This window comes from Ptychodera flava, chromosome 10 (genome assembly GCF_041260155.1).
Source record: "Ptychodera flava strain L36383 chromosome 10, AS_Pfla_20210202, whole genome shotgun sequence".
NCBI lineage: Eukaryota > Metazoa > Hemichordata > Enteropneusta > Ptychoderidae > Ptychodera > Ptychodera flava.
In genome coordinates, this window is record NC_091937.1 from 5,346,046 (window position 1) to 5,364,819 (window position 18,774).

General features: G+C 38.0%; 1 long non-coding RNA gene across 1 annotated transcript; it reads right to left on the minus strand.

Annotated features, from left to right (window-relative positions):
- Positions 1 to 4,995: 4,995 nt before the first annotated feature.
- On the minus strand, positions 4,996 to 10,012 carry LOC139141841 (uncharacterized). Its single transcript, XR_011554260.1, has 4 exons — positions 9,666 to 10,012; positions 6,119 to 6,163; positions 5,608 to 5,805; positions 4,996 to 5,318 (listed from the first exon to the last, which is right to left on the minus strand). It is a non-coding gene; the product is annotated as an uncharacterized lncRNA (long non-coding RNA).
- Positions 10,013 to 18,774: the final 8,762 nt, after the last annotated feature.

An 18,774-nucleotide genomic window follows, 5' to 3' on the forward strand; every position in this document is an offset into this window, starting at 1 on the left:
TTTTTGGTACATAGAGATAACTATGGGAGCAAAGTTTTTCAACAAAATGTCACATGACCAGCCACTTCCTGTATTAATTATGCACATACCTAATTCTGGGCTTCATAATTGAGCTATAGTTCTGATTTTTGTTATGTAGGGATAACTATGGGATACAATTTTTTGACAAAATATCACGTGACCTGTGACCCCAAATATACACATATATCCATAACTCAGTAACCACAAGGGCTACACCCTTCATATCTTGTATGATGGGAGACCTTATGATGCCACAACCTTTACCTCATTAATTATGCACATATCTAATTTTGGGCAAGCCAATAGAGCTGGAGGTCTGATTTTTGGTATGTTGGGAAATCTATGGGATACAATTTTTTTGACAAAATATCACGTGACCTCGATTACCTTTGTGCTCGATTTTACAAATACTACTGTAGCCTTTCATCTTTTTTGCATATTTATTGCTCTACTGTTAGACTATTGCTTTGCCTTACTCTTGATAGGAAGGACAATCATTGTGCAAACAGACTGCAGCTTGAACTTTTAACACTTAACCAGGTGGAAATGAATGTGAATTCACTTGAATGGCCACCCAACACATATTAGCTATATTGATAAGTGCATATGTAGTGTTGCATTTGTAAAGGAGTTGATTAAAGAGAACAAACATTGTGAAAATGTCCAAAAGTAATCTCACCTGGCTTCATCAGACATATAGTGTTATTTTCTTGAAAGTGTATGCCAAAACCTTTTGATTTGCTTGTATTTGATCTCAAATGACATAAATGTGTACACACAAATGATTAGTCGTGCAGATTTATGCAGTTTGCTATAAAGAAACCTTCAAAGTTCAACCCTTTTGTGTGTTTTTGTGTTGGATTTGTTGAATGTTAAAGATGTGTTGCTCTTGTTTTTAGTCCCCACGGACACCGTCCGGGGGTACTTATAGGTTTGGTCATGTCCGTGTGTGCGTCCGTCCGTCTGTCTGTCCATCCGTTCACGCAGATATCTTAGAGATACCTGGAGCGATTTCATTCAAACTTGGTACAAGGATTACTTCATATGTCATACATATGCACGTTGATTTGTTTTGTGATACGATCCAATATGGCCGCCAGGCGGCCATTTTATTGTGATTTTTACATGTACAGAGCCATAAGTCAGACATGTGTTAACCGATTTTATTCAAAGTTGGTAAAAGGACATTGACCAATGTCATAGATATGCACGTCAATTTGTTTTGTGATACGATCCAATATGGCTGCCGTGCGGCCATTTTTTTATGATTTTCTCATGTACAGAGCCATAACTCAGACATATTTCCACCAGTATCATTCAAAGTTGGTACAAGGACATCGACCTATTTCATACATATGTAGGTCAATTTGTTTCACGTCATGTAGCAGTATCATGTCAATTATTGAAGTTTCGTAATTAGGTTGATATGTCAAGAAATACTGCATCAAATTTCATGAAACTTTGCACAGATGTTAAGCTCACATTGCATTAACAGTGAAAAAGACATTTATGAGTGTCATTTTAATTAATCTGTAATTGCATATGTAATGAACTATCCTAATTAGAGTGATATATCCGCAAATACAGTGTCAAATTTGATGAAACTTGATACAGATGTTGATCTCATAGTGTTGTAAATACTGCATCAAACTTTATCAAATATGGTACCGGTGATAATCTGTTAGTGTTAGGATACTATGCAAAATATTTTGCAACATCCTGTCAATTAATTCCTAGTTGACTCATTTAATGACCTTTTGGCCTACATTGGTTTATGTTTTCATCACCATGGAACTCATTCTTGGCCATTGAGCGCCATCTGTATCAAAGTATTTTTATCACAGACCTAATTAATGAAGAGAACCTTATCCTCTCTGAGGACTTGTAATCAAAATACCCATTAACAAGTGGGGACTGTGTCATCAACGATGACTTGTTAAGGCTGGTTTTTGAGAAAAAAGAACTGAAAATGCCTTTTTAAAAGCAAAATAATACGTTATGACTTGATATGTTGTTTTATCATTATTGACATGTTTCTACTTGTTCACCCATTCTTGCATTCATCATTGCAATAAAATGCTGTGAAAAAATGAACCTGATGTGGCCTGCATCTGTTCACCTTGATCTTAAGGTAATATGCACCTCAAAAGTGAAAGACTTGAACTTTTGCTCAAACTTGCCTCAGTGCAACTTTCCACCATTCTCTTACCAAAGCAAGAATAAAAATCAGGGGTCACCTTGCAAACTTTGGTACTAGAGAGACAAATAACTTGCGATTTCTCGATATTTGACATTCAAAATGGCCGCCATCCCTGTGTTAACTCTATGAGAAAAAATAAAATTTTTCGATTTCCGAAAAACTAAGACGGTGAAAACTTTTCTTTTGCCAAGAGCTTCAAAAGGAGCCCCCACAAGTGGTAGGTCAGAAAAAAATTGATAAAATTTGAAGGCCTGAATTTCTGTCCCCGAGGTGCGTTATACCTTAAAGTATAGGATAAAGCCCGAGTACGAGGGCTCTTCTGGTATATAAAGTCCAACCCAACGATAAAATGTCGAGGCCGCAGGCCGAGACATTTTATCGTAGGGTTGGACTTTATATACCAGAAGAGCCCGAGTACGAGGGTTTTATGCGACTTAAAAACTATCGCCCCTAACTGATATATTTTCGTTTTCAATGTGTTTACGTCAACCGTCCCTTTTGTCAATGTAACATATCTAGGATGTGAATTAAAACTTTTATTTGTGAAATAGCCTTCCAATGTAATGGAACATCCTATAAATGCCCTAGGGCACATTAGTTTATGTTTGTACCACAGCAGATTTTGTGTTGCAGCTGAATTCCGCTGTGTTACCAAATTTGAATATTAAAACGTACCAGATGTCTATAGAATATGACATGTTCACTTTTGATTGGACAGTACTTTACTACGGCGCTGTCATTCGTTTCTGGAATTTGGTGACCAAGGCTTTACGAGTAGATAAAACACCCTGAATTGAGCACTCTGATTGGTCAATCAACAGTAGATAGTTTTTAAAGGCAAATATAACTTTCTGTCTTGACAGCCACACCATAGTTTCAATGTTTTACCTAGTGTACCTGCTTGGTTTGTACGCATGAAACAAGTAGAAAACAGGCTCTATAATTTTATAAGTTTGTGATCAGAATACAAAATTCCTGAAAAGATAAGATGATCACAACTTCCAGTATAAGGAATACAGTCACTCTAAATGTATACAATAAAATTAAAACTGTGCCTGGAGGATTTACTAAAAATACAGAAAGCTGCTTCCTGTCGGTAAAATCTAAAAAAATTCAAGATTTTAAAGACTTTTGCAGATTTTTTTTACGCATTTGTGTTCTCATTTATTTTTTTATATTTTATATAACTAGTTTGAAGATTTTTTTCCTAACTTTCTGCTCTGAATTTTTTTCTGTTTTTGACCACCCCCTCCCAAGATCTAATGGTCCGTCCCTTACAATAGCTTTGCCCAGCAATAAAACGTGATTAAAATGGTCATTGACTTTGATGCCAGGAAAAGCTACATCATGTCCCCTCTGGCTACATGAGCTTACAGGATTCATTGCAAAAGCTTCAATGCAGTTGCTTCTAATAGGATGAGAACTGTAGCCACTCAATAATTAACAGTTTTAGCTCTACAAGGTGAGAAGCATTGTGTGTGTATAAGAAGTGCAAACTTTACAAATAGCGTTCCTTTTTTTAAGGTAGTATGCGCCCTGAAAGTGAAAGATTTAAACTTTTGCTCAAACTTTCTTTTAGAAATCTTTCAACATTTCTCTTTCAAAGTCGGGAATAAAAATCAGGGGTCACAGAGCAAATTTTGGTACTGGAGGAATAACTTAAGATTTACCGATATTTAAAATGGAAAATGGCGGCCATCCCTATGTTGACTCTATGGAGAAAAATTAAAATTTTCGAATTTAGAAAAACTAAGCCAGTGAAGTTTTCTTACACCAAGAGCTTTAAAATGAACCCCAACAAGTGGTATATCAGAAAAGAATTGTAAAAGTTTGAGAGTCCGAATATCTGTCACTCAGGCACATTCTACCTTAACTGCTGCAGATTGACTCACAGGTCTACGTTTCTTTTATGGTGTACACAGGTCACAAAGAAAAACACTAAATGCTCATGCTCGTCAAACGTTTAGTTTATTTCACTCATTTGGTCAACATAGTTTGACATGCAGCAAGGTCGTTAACTGTACTGTTCGATAGCATGTAGGAGTTCCAAATAAAGTTCATTTGCTTCATTTACTGTTGTTGGCACCTGTTGCTGCGGTTTAATTTCATGAGTAATTGAACAAACTCGTCACTACAGCCATACAATGGAGGTATTTCTGAATACAAATCAGACAATATATCTATCTCACTTTTATCTGCTCTGGTTCCATAGTCACGAGTATTATATATGCTAGGTAAGAAATACAATACATCTGGTTTGCCTCTCACATTTTCTGCATTTCTCTTGCTTGTAATAAAATGCAAATTCCATTCAACAGCAATATCATGAAGCTCTTGTTGTAAAACACCCATATAACAGAATCGTAGACACTCTACATGTATAGGATCATGATCATGGAACAGTCCACTGTCTCTTAAATCTTTGAAATAGTTAATCCACCAATCAGCACCCTGCTTGCGCATATTGCTCCACCATGCCTCGATCCTCTGGTTCGACGTACTTTTGCCGTACATGAAACTGTTAATTCCAGCAAGATCATCAGAATCATTCCATCTGAAATATGGTTGCAAATATTCAAGAGCAGAATTTTCTGTACCTCGGTCGCACCTTAAAACTCTTGGAACAAAACCAATTTGTTTTACATAGTCAAGAAAGTAATTTGCTATGATATGTGGGTTGTTATTGCTGGTAGCAACCTCCAACCACAAAATACGCCTACTGAAACCATCGACTGCCCCGTGAATTGCAAAACCAAATGGTTTCAATTGTCATAGCCATCCACATGCCAGATAAAATTTGGTCCTGGTGAAACATATTTTCTTCTTAAAAGGCGATGCTTTTTACGCCTCTGGATACCGTCAGGATCAAGGATATTTAGCAGGTGTAGAACAGTATCCCGATTCACCCGCAGACCGTATTTAATTTTTAACCTCTTCCACATGGCTCTGTATCCAAGGCACTTCCCACTACCTTGTATTTCACTTTGTATGGTAGCAACCACTTGTTGCAAGTTTGATGCTGTTCCTAGACATTGTCTGCGTTTCAGGCCATATTTCTGCAGAAGTCGCTTCAGATGTCGTAGACTGAGAATAACACCTGCAAAGTTACAAATGATTCAGGCTCGTAAATGTCAAAACATATATATTTTATTGATTATAAACAATTTAAAAAGTGATGGAGGAGTATCAGTATTACGACTTAATGCTACAGACACCAACAAGTGCTCTAATTAGCTTAAGCGCATTGCAAATATGTATATTACTTCATTCAGATACCGCAACATTGAAAATGTGTTCAGTCATTGATTGGAATGAAACAACATCACTAAGAGCCCCAAGGTATCTAAGACAACAGCCTTTATGTGCATTTGCACATGAATACTTACCGTGAGAGATGGCCAATGCGGCAAGAATTTCTTCGTTTGAATAGCATGCACTGAAATAAACCTGAATCAGACTCTCTCTATAAGCGCTTTCATCGCTTGAGCATTGACTGCTGCTGTGTAGTCAGGTAAAATGCAATTTACTGACGACAATCCAGAGCAAAGAAAACATACGAGGAAGACGATCTTTCTACCATCCACCTAAAATTAAGGGGAAAGGGTTGTACATTTTTAACAGTAATAAAATTTCAAATGATCATACAATCAGGTATAGACGCGTGGAACGTGTTTACATAAACTCAAAGATTAATGTTAAAAATATCAATATATCTTTCATGGATGACGTCTTTGTTGTGATTTGTCTTTTAACTTCCTTTACTGAACCGAACGTTTCGATGGGTTTTGGCGAGTTGGTTGGTAACCCATGATGGAATTTCCACATCTAAGGTATAGAAAATACATAACACAAGGTCCGTATTAAGCATTCCCCAAAGATACGCAACTTAAAACCAACCTTCTTAAAATGACCAGACATCATCGTACTTCAATACCCACGACACTGTTGGCAAAATAGGAAATATATTTTAGTTAAGACAAGTAAAAACATCTTGTACAAGCCAGTCATCATGCTGACACTCATACTGCCAAGCAAATTTTTAGCAAATGAAAAGAAAAACTTACACTAGGTCTAAATTTCATCAACGGAAAAGTTTGACGTGAGAAATATGCGATCAAGTGTAAGCTTAGAATCAGAAATTTAAAGTGAGAGATGTACGTCCAAAGTGTGAAAGTAGAAACGAAATTTTGAAGTGACAAATCAGAAATTTTTTGAAGTGAGAAGTGAAAAATTTTGAAGTGAGAAGTCGGAAATTTTTTGAAGTGAGAAGTCCTCGCGAAATTTTGAAGTGAGAAGTCGGATTTTTTTTTGAAGTGAGAAGTCGGAATTTTTTTTGAAGTGAGAAGTCGTAGTGAAATTTTGAAGTGAGAAGTCGGAAATTTTTGGAAGAGAGAAGTCGTCGCGAAATTTTGAAGTGAGAAGTCGGAATTTTTTTGAAGTGAGAAGTCGTAGCGAAATTTTGAAGTGAGAAGTCGTAGTGAAATTTTGAAGTGAGAAGTCCTCGCGAAATTTTGAAGTGAGAAGTCGGAATTTTTTTGAAGTGAGAAGTCGTAGAGAAATTTTGAAGTGAGAAGTCCTCGCGAAATTTTGAAGTGAGAAGTCCTCGCGAAATTTTGAAGTGAGAAGTCCTCGCGAAATTTTGAAGTGAGAAGTACGTGATAAAGTCTGCATTTAGGAATGTGATTTGTAAGATCTTGGAGTTTTACTGTATAGAAAGTAACAAAACCAAAACACATTCATGATGTTTTTGTATTGCTTTTGAAGACTAAAATATCTCGCTTTTAAATGTTTTTCAGACAGAAGGACTAGGTTACAGTATTACCCCGATATTTCTAATTATATAAGGATTATTTAGGGCCTACAGCTCGAGATATATCCTTTGTAAATGCCGGTCGACTTCCGTTAAGAACGGTGCTTGTTGATACAGCAGAAATCGTAGAAGTATTTACACAAATTGATGTGTTACAGCTTTCAATGAGTGTTCTTACTATCAATCCACACATTCGCTCATAAATGGTGGAGTAATTTATTAATTGTGAGGGAATCATTGTCCTTTGATCAGTAAGTTGATCATCTTTGATCAGTAAGTTGTCCAAACATGTTAAACGTTGCCTCGGTAAAGCTCGCACCAGCTGCATTGTTGCACACATCAGCTGACTTACGACGAAATTAACTTATAAATCGCGAAGCTTACACGAATTTTGGCCACCGTGATCAAGTGAATCTTAACTATAAATCGTGAGACAGTCCTACCGTGTTACGGTGATTATAATGTCCAGCGTTGGCGACCATCTTGTCTCTGTGTCATGTGGTGATATTATGGGATGGCTAAATTTTGAAGTGGGAAATGCGTATATAGGTCTAAATTTAGAAACACAATTTTGAAGTGAGAAGTCGGAAAATTTTTGAAGTGAGAAGTCGTAGTGAAATTTTGAAGTGAGAAGTCGGAATTTTTTTGAAGTGAGAAGTCGGAATTTTTTTGAAGTGAGAAGTCGTAGCGAAATTTTGAAGTGAGAAGTCGTAGCGAAATTTTGAAGTGAGAAGTCGTAGTGAAATTTTGAAGTGAGAAGTCCTTGCGAAATTTTGAAGTGAGAAGTCGTAGTGAAATTTTGAAGTGAGAAGTCCTCGCGAAATTTTGAAGTGAGAAGTCCTCGCGAAATTTTGAAGTGAGAAGTCGTAGTGAAATTTTGAAGTGAGAAGTCCTCGCGAAATTTTGAAGTGAGAAGTACGTGATAAAGTCTGCATTTAGGAATGTGATTTGTAAGATCTTGGAGTTTTACTGTATAGAAAGTAACAAAACCAAAACACATTCCTGATGTTTTTGTATTGCTTTTGAAGACTAAAATATCTCGCTTTTAAATGTTTTTCAGACAGAAGGACTAGGTTACAGTATACCCCGATATTTCTAATTATATAAGGATTAAGTTACAGCCTGATATATAAGGATTATTTAGGGCCTACAGCTCGAAGTATCGTGTAAATGATGGTCGACTTCCGTTAAGGACAGTGCTTGTTCATACAGCAGAAATCGTAGAAGTATTTACACAAATTGATGTGTTACAGCTTTCAATGAGTGTTCATACTATCAATCCACACAATCGCTCATAAATGGGAGAGTAATTTATTAATTGTGAGGGAATTACTGTCCTTTGATCAGTAAGTTGATCATCTTTGATCAGTAAGTTGTCCAAACATGTTAAACGTTGCCTCGGTAAAGCTCGCACCAGCTGCATTGTTGCACACATCAGCTGACTTACGACGAAATTAACTTATAAATCGCGAAGCTTACACGAATTTTGGCCATTGTGATCAAGTGAATCTTAACTATAAATCATGAGACAGTCCTACCGTGTTACAGTGATTATAATGTCCAGCGTTGGCGACCATCTAGTCTCTGTGTCATGTGGTGAAAGAAATTATGGGATGGCTAAATTTTGAAGTGGGAAATGCGTAGATAGGTCTAAATTTAGAAACACAATGTTGAAGTGAGAAGTCGGAAATTTTTGAAGTGAGAAGTCGTAGTGAAATTTTGAAGTGAGAAGTCGTAGCGAAATTTTGAAGTGAGAAGTCGGAATTTTTTTGAAGTGAGAAGTCCTCGCGAAATTTTGAAGTGAGAAGTCGGAATTTTTTTGAAGTGAGAAGTCGTAGCGAAATTTTGAAGTGAGAAGTCGGAGTGAAATTTTGAAGTGAGAAGTCGGAATTTTTTTGAAGTGAGAAGTCGTAGCGAAATTTTGAAGTGAGAAGTCGGAATTTTTTTGAAGTGAGAAGTCCTCGCGAAATTTTGAAGTGAGAAGTCGGACATTTTTTGAAGTGAGAAGTTGGACATTTTTTGGAGTGAGAAGTCCTCGCGAAACTTTGAAGTGAGAAAAAAATAATACTGTAGTTTAGGCGAGAAATACATGCCAAAGTCTAAATCTACAAAGTTGAAGTGAGAAATACGTACCAGAGCCTATAAATTCAGAAACTTAATTTTGTTGTTAGATGTATGAACGTTTCAGTGTCATTTATTACAAAATACCTAAACTAAAACTCATTTGTGATGTTTTTTATGCTTTTATGTTACCTTTTACAGGTAAAATATCTCGGTTGTAAATAGTCTTCAAACAGAAGGCCTAAGTTACAGCACTACAATTTCTAACAATATAAGAGCTCGTTCGAGTAAATGTAATTGAGGAAATCTGCAGAAATCGAAGAAGTATTTACGCAATTGATGTATGAGAGATTTCTGTGAGTGACAATATTGCCTATCCACACACATTCGCTCATAAATAGCGGGGGAATGTATTAATTATGGAGGAATCACCGTCCTCGATCAGTTCGTTGATCATCTTATTTCATCGGTCGTGTGTTCAAACGTTTTCAATCGTACCTCGGTATTAGGTTCGCGGCAGCTGCATTATTGCACACATCAACTGACTTATGATAAAATAAATGGAAATCTTACCTGCTAAATCGCGAAACATACACGATCTCAGCCGTCTCGACCATGTGTCCTGACTGCCACCATCTTGTTACAGGAATTGTGGGTCGTCAACATTATGAAGTGAGAAGTTTGTCGAAGTGTCTAATTTTAGAAGCAAAACTTTGAAGTGAGAAGTCCCCATTACACGAAATTTTGAAGTGAGAAATGTGTAAGAGTTTCTAAATTTAGAAATGAAATTTTGAAGTGAGAAGTCGCACGAAATTTTGAAGTGAGAAATGTGTAGGAGTTTCTAAATTTAGAAATGAAATTTTGAAGTGAGAAGTCGCGTTGAAATATTGAAGTAGGAAGTACGATGGCCCTCAGCGGCTTTCGTAGTTCACTGTATGGTTTGTGTTGACATCCTAAATACTGGACATTTCATGACGCTTCAGGGAGGAGAACAAGATACTGCAGTAGATGCATAAAACAAAACCACTGTGATATTACCGAATTTGGCAGCTAAAGGAGTTTAACTAAACATGTTGAGTTTATCTGTCACCCAGGTAGCTAGCGTCTATGGTTCTCTTTTGTAGAGATCAGAAATTCTGGGCAAATATTGAATTGATGTTTTTTTTTCCTTGGCCCCCCTAAAAGATTGTGGTATTTTGTCTGGCCCCCCCTAAATTTTCTTGGGAAAAATGGGTGGCCCCCCCCTGAAAATCCTCCACCCCCCCCCCCCGGAAGTAAATTCTGAATCGTCCCTAATAAGTATCAAGGAAATATTCGTTCAACGAAGATGTTTTATCGTAGGTATGCCACATAATATTTTTGGTTGATCGGGAACTATTCTCGAGCATGGTTTTTTTTATTGTAAACTCATAGGGGCACGGTCGCTAACCTAACGACTTTTTATTGCTTTGTTGGTATGAAACCGAATTGAATCAAAATACTTCTTTAAGGCAGAAAAGTCATAACGTGGTGAGCGGGGCGATAAGCTGTAGAGGAACACACAGCATCGTACGCAGGGCTAGGCTAGGTGTAATAGCTAGTAATACTACAGGCCACCATCGGCTACCAAACACAGCCAAGTTCCGCCGCCGAAAATAATCGATTTTTAATCCAAAATTGTGGTCGATCTCAGTTTTCGAGCACGCCCAACTATTCTAGATACGTGATGTGCTGAGCTGCGCTTTAAATCTTACGCAAAGCCGGCTTTTCTATCCCTATGCGAGGGAACAGACCGTATCAACTGCGCCATTGTGAATGTGCAATGATTTCTGGGTAGGGTTCAAATGCAGGTCAAATAATGAGTTCAGATAATAAAGGAGGTCAGATAATTGAAAGCCAAGAGAATGTCAAGACAATGTCGTAATCATGACCAAATAATCGCATAAGAAAGACCAAATAATGACATAAAAATGACCAAATCACCAAATAATGGAATAATAATGATAAGATAAGTTCTAAATCAAGACATCAATGCCGAATAATGGCAAAAAGACCGAATTAACATATTAATGTCAAGACAATATCAAGAGAATGTCAAGACAATGTCGTAATCATGACTAAATAATCGCATAAGAAAGACCAAATAATGACATAAAAATGACCAAATCACCAAATAATGGAATAATAATGATAGATAAGTTCTAAATCAAGACAACAATGCCGAATAATGGCAAAAGAACCGAATTAACATAATAATGTCAAGACAATATCAAGATAATATCAAGACAATGTCATAATCATGACCAAATAATCGCATAATAAAGACCAAATAATGACATAAAAATGACCAAATCACCAAATAATGGCATAATAATGATAAAATAAGTTCCAAATCAAGACATCAATGCTGAATAATGTCAAAACAACCGAATTACCAAATAAGTTCATAATCATGTCAAAATAATATCCATATAATGATCAATTAATTGCAAAATAATGGCCAAATACTGATATAATTATCATTAAATCACCAAACAATGGAATAATAATAATGAGATAAGTTTAAATAAAGTTTTCAAGATAATTTTGGCGGTGTTCTCACCCCATATTCGGGTATAGACCCCAGGGACGGTTCGCGTGTCCTCTCGTTCTTATGGATACCAACAAATCAACAAAATCAAGCAACATTTATCTGTACCGGATTTCATCCTGGCTACAACACAAATAGAACCTGTCAGTTAGGTCCATTCAACGTACAGTATAAACCAATCGTCCAGATTTTACCATCATCATACACTGTAACCATGGAAACTCAGGTCGTTATCTTTACGTGCATAGCCGATGCAAATCCTTCAGCAGCACACTACGTATGGTCAAATACAGCAGGAGATAAGTTCAGTCATCGGAGTGACAATGTTATCATTGGTTCTGACCGAACATGGATACATATGAGAAACTTTGAGAGCCAGGATAATGGTGTGTATTACGTCACTTGTTATGCTGAGAATGATATCGGACGGTCGGTGACTGCTATGGCAACACTGAATATAAATATCCAATCAAGTACCAGTAAAATAGTTACAACATACACACCGACGACAGAGAGTGAGATTTTCAGCGACCGACAAACACTTCCTCAGGTATCCTGGAATTCAATATCAACTGAAGATGGAATGGACATGACCTTGGTCAGCAAAACCAAGTCATCGGACAAAATATCAAGTTGTTCATGTAGAGACTGTGCAAACACAGCGATTGCTGTCCTGAGTTCAATTGTATCAATATTAAGTACGGTTATCGTTGTTGGCATTGCTACTCTCATCTACTTTATAACTAAGAAAGGCAGAATCCCCTTCACAAATTATTATGTACAAAGAGATGGCAGCGAACGACATGACAGACAAACAGATCGTTCCAGCCACAGCACAGCGATGTTAGATATTCACACGCAGGGCACTGCATCCATACAACCTAGCAGCAAGGATCCGATGGCCTCTATCCTGTATGACGAAATAGGTCGTGACGGCCATGGTACAGAACATTATCAAAGTTTAAATCTGACACCCAAAGATGTGTATACTTCACTGAACAATGTAAAAATTATCGAGAAAGGGGTCCAGATATAGCTATATAGATATAAAGAAACGTGTCGTATATAATTGATATTTCATTAAAAATTATTTTCGATGACAAGTGTTTCTAAGTAGGCATTTCGTTGAAAGTTTCATAAACCTAAGAGGGTTATTATGACACATTAGTTTTCCGTTTCGAAAGTTCCAGCACTTTTAGTCGTGAGCATTTGCAAAGAATAGTGTCTTAACAAACGTATCTTTTGATAAGTGGTCTGTGCTTGGCTCAATGATATATTTTGAATGTTGTTTTGGAAGGGATTATGACTGGAGATTTTGCCAAGCGCATGATATTGTTTGATATGCACATCACATTATCCATGATTACACGCCTTTGATTGATTGTGAATAATTTAACATTAACCCTTGTCTCGAACATTGCGATTTACCATCTTGTCATCATGTAAAGAAATTCAAAAAGCCTCACTCTATTTGCCTGTCGGTCAAAAGAAGAGATACCAAGACTCATGATTGGGTGACATTCCAACAATTGTATCAAAATACTCGCCTACATGTAGTAGTCCTAAACGTTTTTCCCATTTTAAATCTTTCAATTTACCATATAGCAAGCTAACTGTAACATTTCAATTTTATGGACAATACCAGTACACTTCGTAGACAAATAGTGTTTGTAGAGAGCGATTGTTGAATAATATACCAATCATGACCGAAACTGGGATTTTTCGTTCAACTTGCTTTTTCTTTTAAATTCACATCTGACTAAGGCGTTTGTGCCATGGTAAGAGCTTTAGTACGTCTATTGTAGTCCTGTTTTCTATTGAAAGAATCAACTTGATACCAAATAAGTCGATCCAACTGGACACTAACGATCACATGATTTGTGTTATCTTAGCGAAAGTTAAAAATTCTGATAATGTATTCATGTAATATCTATGTAATCAGATCATGTGATAACAGTCACGGTAAAATTAGAACCGAAATGGTTAGATTTTTTTCATGATATTTCTCTCTTTCTAAGCCAAATGAAACTTTAAGAAAATTGTAGTAAATCAATGCGTCAGTTCTTTAATTTTTGGAAATGCAAATGAAGCGGAGACAGAGTTTTTTAGTCACGCAATGGTATGGGTACCGAATCGAAGTGCAATGATGGCAAGTTCGAAACCTTCATGAATAAGTATAATACTCGATGATGGTGGGTGGTGACCTCGAGACTTGAGGTGGTCTTTTGCCGCACGAGCACAGGCGAACTAGACATTAATAGTCTAAAAATATGATATTGTTTTCGTAATTATTAAAAATAATAAATTGTAATTATAATTAGCATTAAATCTGGGTTGAGCTTCCTTTCTGAGGAGCAGCATTCGATAACAACGCTGTATGTGTATGAGATGTGTGTGACATAGGCGGTCTGCCAGAGCGTTACTGTGAGTTTAATATACTCCTAGTATTATTGGACGCCCTGGCCGGCCGATTAGTTATCTACGGTGGCCCAAAACTACCTGTTCTCCGCATTCAAAGTCTGCGTCGCATTCAATTGTTTTTCTCTCACATATGTCTCCGCATTCAAAGTCTGCGTCGCATTCAATTGTTTTTCTCTCACATATGTCTCCGCATTCAAAGTCTGCGTCGCATTCAATTTTTTTTCTCTCACACATGTCTCCGCATTCAAAGTCTGCGTCGCAATCAAATGTTTTTCTCTCACATAAGCTTATGTCTCCGCATTCAAAGTCTGCGTCGCAATCAAATGTTTTTCTCTCACATATGTCTCCGCATTCAAAGTCTGCGTCGCATTCAATTGTTTTTCTCTCACATATGTCTCCGCATTCAAAGTCTGCGTCGCATTCAATTGTTTTTCTCTCACATATGTGTCCGCATTCAAAGTCTGCGTCGCAGTTAATCGTTCCTCTCCTAGATGGGCCACAGGCGGCCCAAACACTATTAATAAGCTTATTATTGAGTTTTTCTCAGTTTTCTCTATCAGTTCTTCTCCCTTTCTTCACGCTCTGACTGATCGTAGGAAATAAAAAGAAATTACTTTATAGCCTAACCTAGTCTCTTGACTCTTTATTTATTTTACACCCCATTGCAAGGTGTACTTGTTAACTTGGCGTCTATATGTGTAAAATGCATTGTTTATAGCTCATATACACACATCTTGTAATTAATTAGTCAACATGACTAATTATGCTAATCCGTGGACTTATCAGGGATTTTATAGGTTAGTCAACATCGCAAAAGATAGGAAAGGTTACTAAAACTCCTTTTTCATTTACATCTCTATCTTTCCAATGTTGACCAACCCTTGATAAGTCCACGGATTAGCATAATTAGTTGTGTTGACTAATTAATTACAAGATGTGTATATGAGAGATAAACATCCTTGTAATGGGGTGTAAAATAATAAAGAGTCAAGAGGCTAGGTTAGGCTATATAGTCATTTATTTTATTTACTACGATCAGTCAGAGCATGAAGAAAAGGAGAGGGACTGATAGTGACAGAGAAAACTGAGAAAAACTCAATAATAAGCTTTATTAATAGTGATTGGGCCGCCTGTGGATGGTCGTCGCAGTCAATGATTTTGTCACCAACACATGAAGGCGTTGGCAAGTTTTGGTGAGCGTGACCCTCGCTCCATGACCCATGATTGCATCCGGAAAAAGTATCACTCTTTTAGTGTTCGTGATCGCGAAAAGCTCATTTTTGAAGGTAAGTGACAAAGTAATTTATTGTATTGTAAGCTTATGGGGTTAATGATCTAGCCAAGGGGGTACGCTGCTCACCAGTATGGGCGCATCATAATGGGTCCCACATGAGCGTCCGAATGTAAAACGGCAGCCCGTCCCACAACTGCCAATACATCCAGGGCTAGACACAGTTGCGAGTGGAGTGATACGTACCGGCCGCCGCGTACTATGCATTGCAACAGGAGTGATACGTACCGGCCGCCGCGTACTATGCATATAACAATTATTATATGCATAGTACGCGGCGGCCGGTACGTATCACTCCACTCGCAACTATGGGGCTAGACGGTGGCTAGATCATTAACCCCATAAGCTTACAATACAATGAATAACTTTGTCACTTACCTTCGAAATCAATGAGCTTTTCGCGATCACGAACACTGAAAGAGTGATACTTTTTCCGGATGCAATCATGGGTCATGGAGCGAGGGTCACGCTCACAAAAACTTGCCAGCGCCTCATGTGTTGGTGACAAAATCATTGACTGCGACGACCATCTAGGAGAGAAACAATTGAATGCGACGCAGACTTTGAATGCGGAGACATATGTGAGAGAAAAACAATTGAATGCGACGCAGACTTTGAATGCGGAGACATATGTGAGAGAAAAACATTTGATTGCGACGCAGACTTTGAATGCGGAGACATATGTGAGAGAAAAACATTTGATTGCGACGCAGACTTTGAATGCGGAGACATATGTGAGAGAAAAACATTGAATGCGACGCAGACTTTGAATGCGGAGACATATGTGAGAGAAAAACATTTGATTGCGTCGCAGACTTTGAATGCGGAGACATATGTGAGAGAAAAACATTTGATTGCGACGCAGACTTTGAATGCGGAGACATATGTGAGAGAAAAACATTTGATTGCGACGCAGACTTTGAATGCGGAGACATATGTGAGAGAAAAACAATTGATTGCGACGCAGACTTTGAATGCGGACACATATGTGAGAGAAAAACATTTGATTGCGACGCAGACTTTGAATACGGAGACATGTGTGAGAGAAAAACATTTGATTGCGACGCAGACTTTGAATGCAGAGACATATGTGAGAGAAAAACATTTGATTGCGACGCAGACTTTGAATGCGGAGACATATGTGAGAGAAAAACATTTGATTGCGACGCAGACTTTGAATGCGGAGACATATGTGAGAGAAAAACATTTGATTGCGACGCAGACTTTGAATGCGGAGACATATGTGAGGGAAAAACATTTGATTGCGACGCAGACTTTGAATGCGGAGACATATGTGAGAGAAAAACATTTGATTGCGACGCAGACTTTGAATGCGGAGACATATGTGAGAGAAAAACAATTGATTGCGACGCAGACTTTGAATGCGGAGACATAAGCTTATGTGAGAGAAAAACATTTGATTGCGACGCAGACTTTGAATGCGGAGACATATGTGAGAGAAAAACAATTGATTGCGACGCAGACTTTGAATGCAGAGACATATGTGAGAGAAAACATTTGATTGCGACGCAGACTTTGAATGCGGAGACATATGTGAGAGAAAAACATTTGATTGCGACGCAGACTTTGAATGCGGAGAACAGGTAGTTTTGGGCCACCGTAGTTATCTATCTTTTTGACCGACCTTTGAACTGTAGCCCTCAACGGCGAAGACAGGTACATTCTTATTTGACAGTTACTAATCATCTTGCAGTCCCTGAAGAGGATACCAAGACTAGCTTACTTCATTTCAGATGTTATCATGAATTGTCCCTTTTCTGCTGAAAGTGTTTGAATGAAGACCGTAACGTTGAAGGGAAAGCCGTGTTTGACACATCCCTGAGTCACTAGCGAGTGGAGGACGTTTTCTTTCGTCGACCATTTGAAAAAATGAACTCCAAGATGCCCAGTGATCAAGACGCGTGGATCACAGGTGTACGGAACGTTTCGTAGATCGTCGTCGGATGGGAAGTGACTGACACTGTGAGGCCGAAGGCCGAACCTCCGTACTGTATACATTACGGAGGTTCGGCCTTCGGCCTCACAGTGTCAGTCCTTCCCCCATCCGACGACGATCTACGAAACGTTCCGTACACCTGTGGCGTGGATAGGTTTGAGAAAAGATAACCAATCCTAAGGCATGAAGACCGAATTACTAGTAAACAATTTGACTTAATCTCCCAATAATGAATCATAATAAATTTACACGAAATGTCAAGCCAACAGACTTTCTCGCTCAAAGGGTTACTGGGCGCAAATAAATTTGTCTAAATTCTCCTCTGAATCCCTCCCAAAAGTAACATAGGTATTTTACGGCAATGACGAGCTTTTCGCAGAAGACCTCAACATTTTTAACCAGTCTCTGACGACATCCAACGATCATAAATTTGGGTTTCGTTACTCAGTATGCTATTACCAAACTTTCGACAGACGGGAAAAGCAACTTGAAGAAATTGTAAGGTGTGAATACTGTAGCCATAGTTCAGGGCAATTTCCTGGTCCTTAGTTGTGACAGGCAAACCATAGTTATTAAGGCAGAAAGTATAGAAGTTCAGTCGCCCAGGCAGTTCAAACAGTTGGACAATTGGACAATATCATTGCACATTCATTTGCAAATTTTGCTATGTCACAGTTGGACAATTGGACAATATCATTGCACATTCATTTGCAAATTTTGCTATGTCACAGTTTTGCTCACTGCATTCCGGAAGTAAACCGTATACTATGGGACAAAGTCTTCCACTGTGCACGAAATATTGGTGCTGTGATAAATGCTATCAAAAGTGTGCATGTGGTGGCCAGTGAAATCAGTCAATGTCTTTAGCAGAACTAAAGTTCGTGAAGTCAAAATGATTAAAACGGCTAGACAAAATTTTATGCTGCTCACAGAAGATGTGACTGTTGTCATCTGATCAGAAAACACAGTTTCTTTCAAAACCCCCTATAGCTGCGAAAACTCGATTGATTAGAAAAAAGCTAAAGAAAGATGGCAATCTGTTTCCATACTACTGTGGTCCTGACTTTAGATGATAAATTTCATCGTTTCATGTTCAACACAGCCGGATACTTTACATTCTATGAGAGGCATACGGTCCCTACCGCAAGCGGCGCACTTTTGCATTCATTCGAGGTCTGGAAACGAGACAACTGTTGTTGTGGGCGACATCTTGCGGGCTTGCTAACACAAAGCCACAGGCCCTTGCAACTGCTATAGAACCGATCGTAAAAGCAAGCGGGTAAAGTATGTTCGCACTTAGGAAATATCCCAACTTCTCCATATTCGTTTATTGTTTTTACATATTGCTTTTACATAAATTTAAAGTATGCGATAAACAAAGTCCAACCCCTTTTAGATTACACCATGTTCGGAACATGATTCGGAATAATTGGGTGGGAATTTT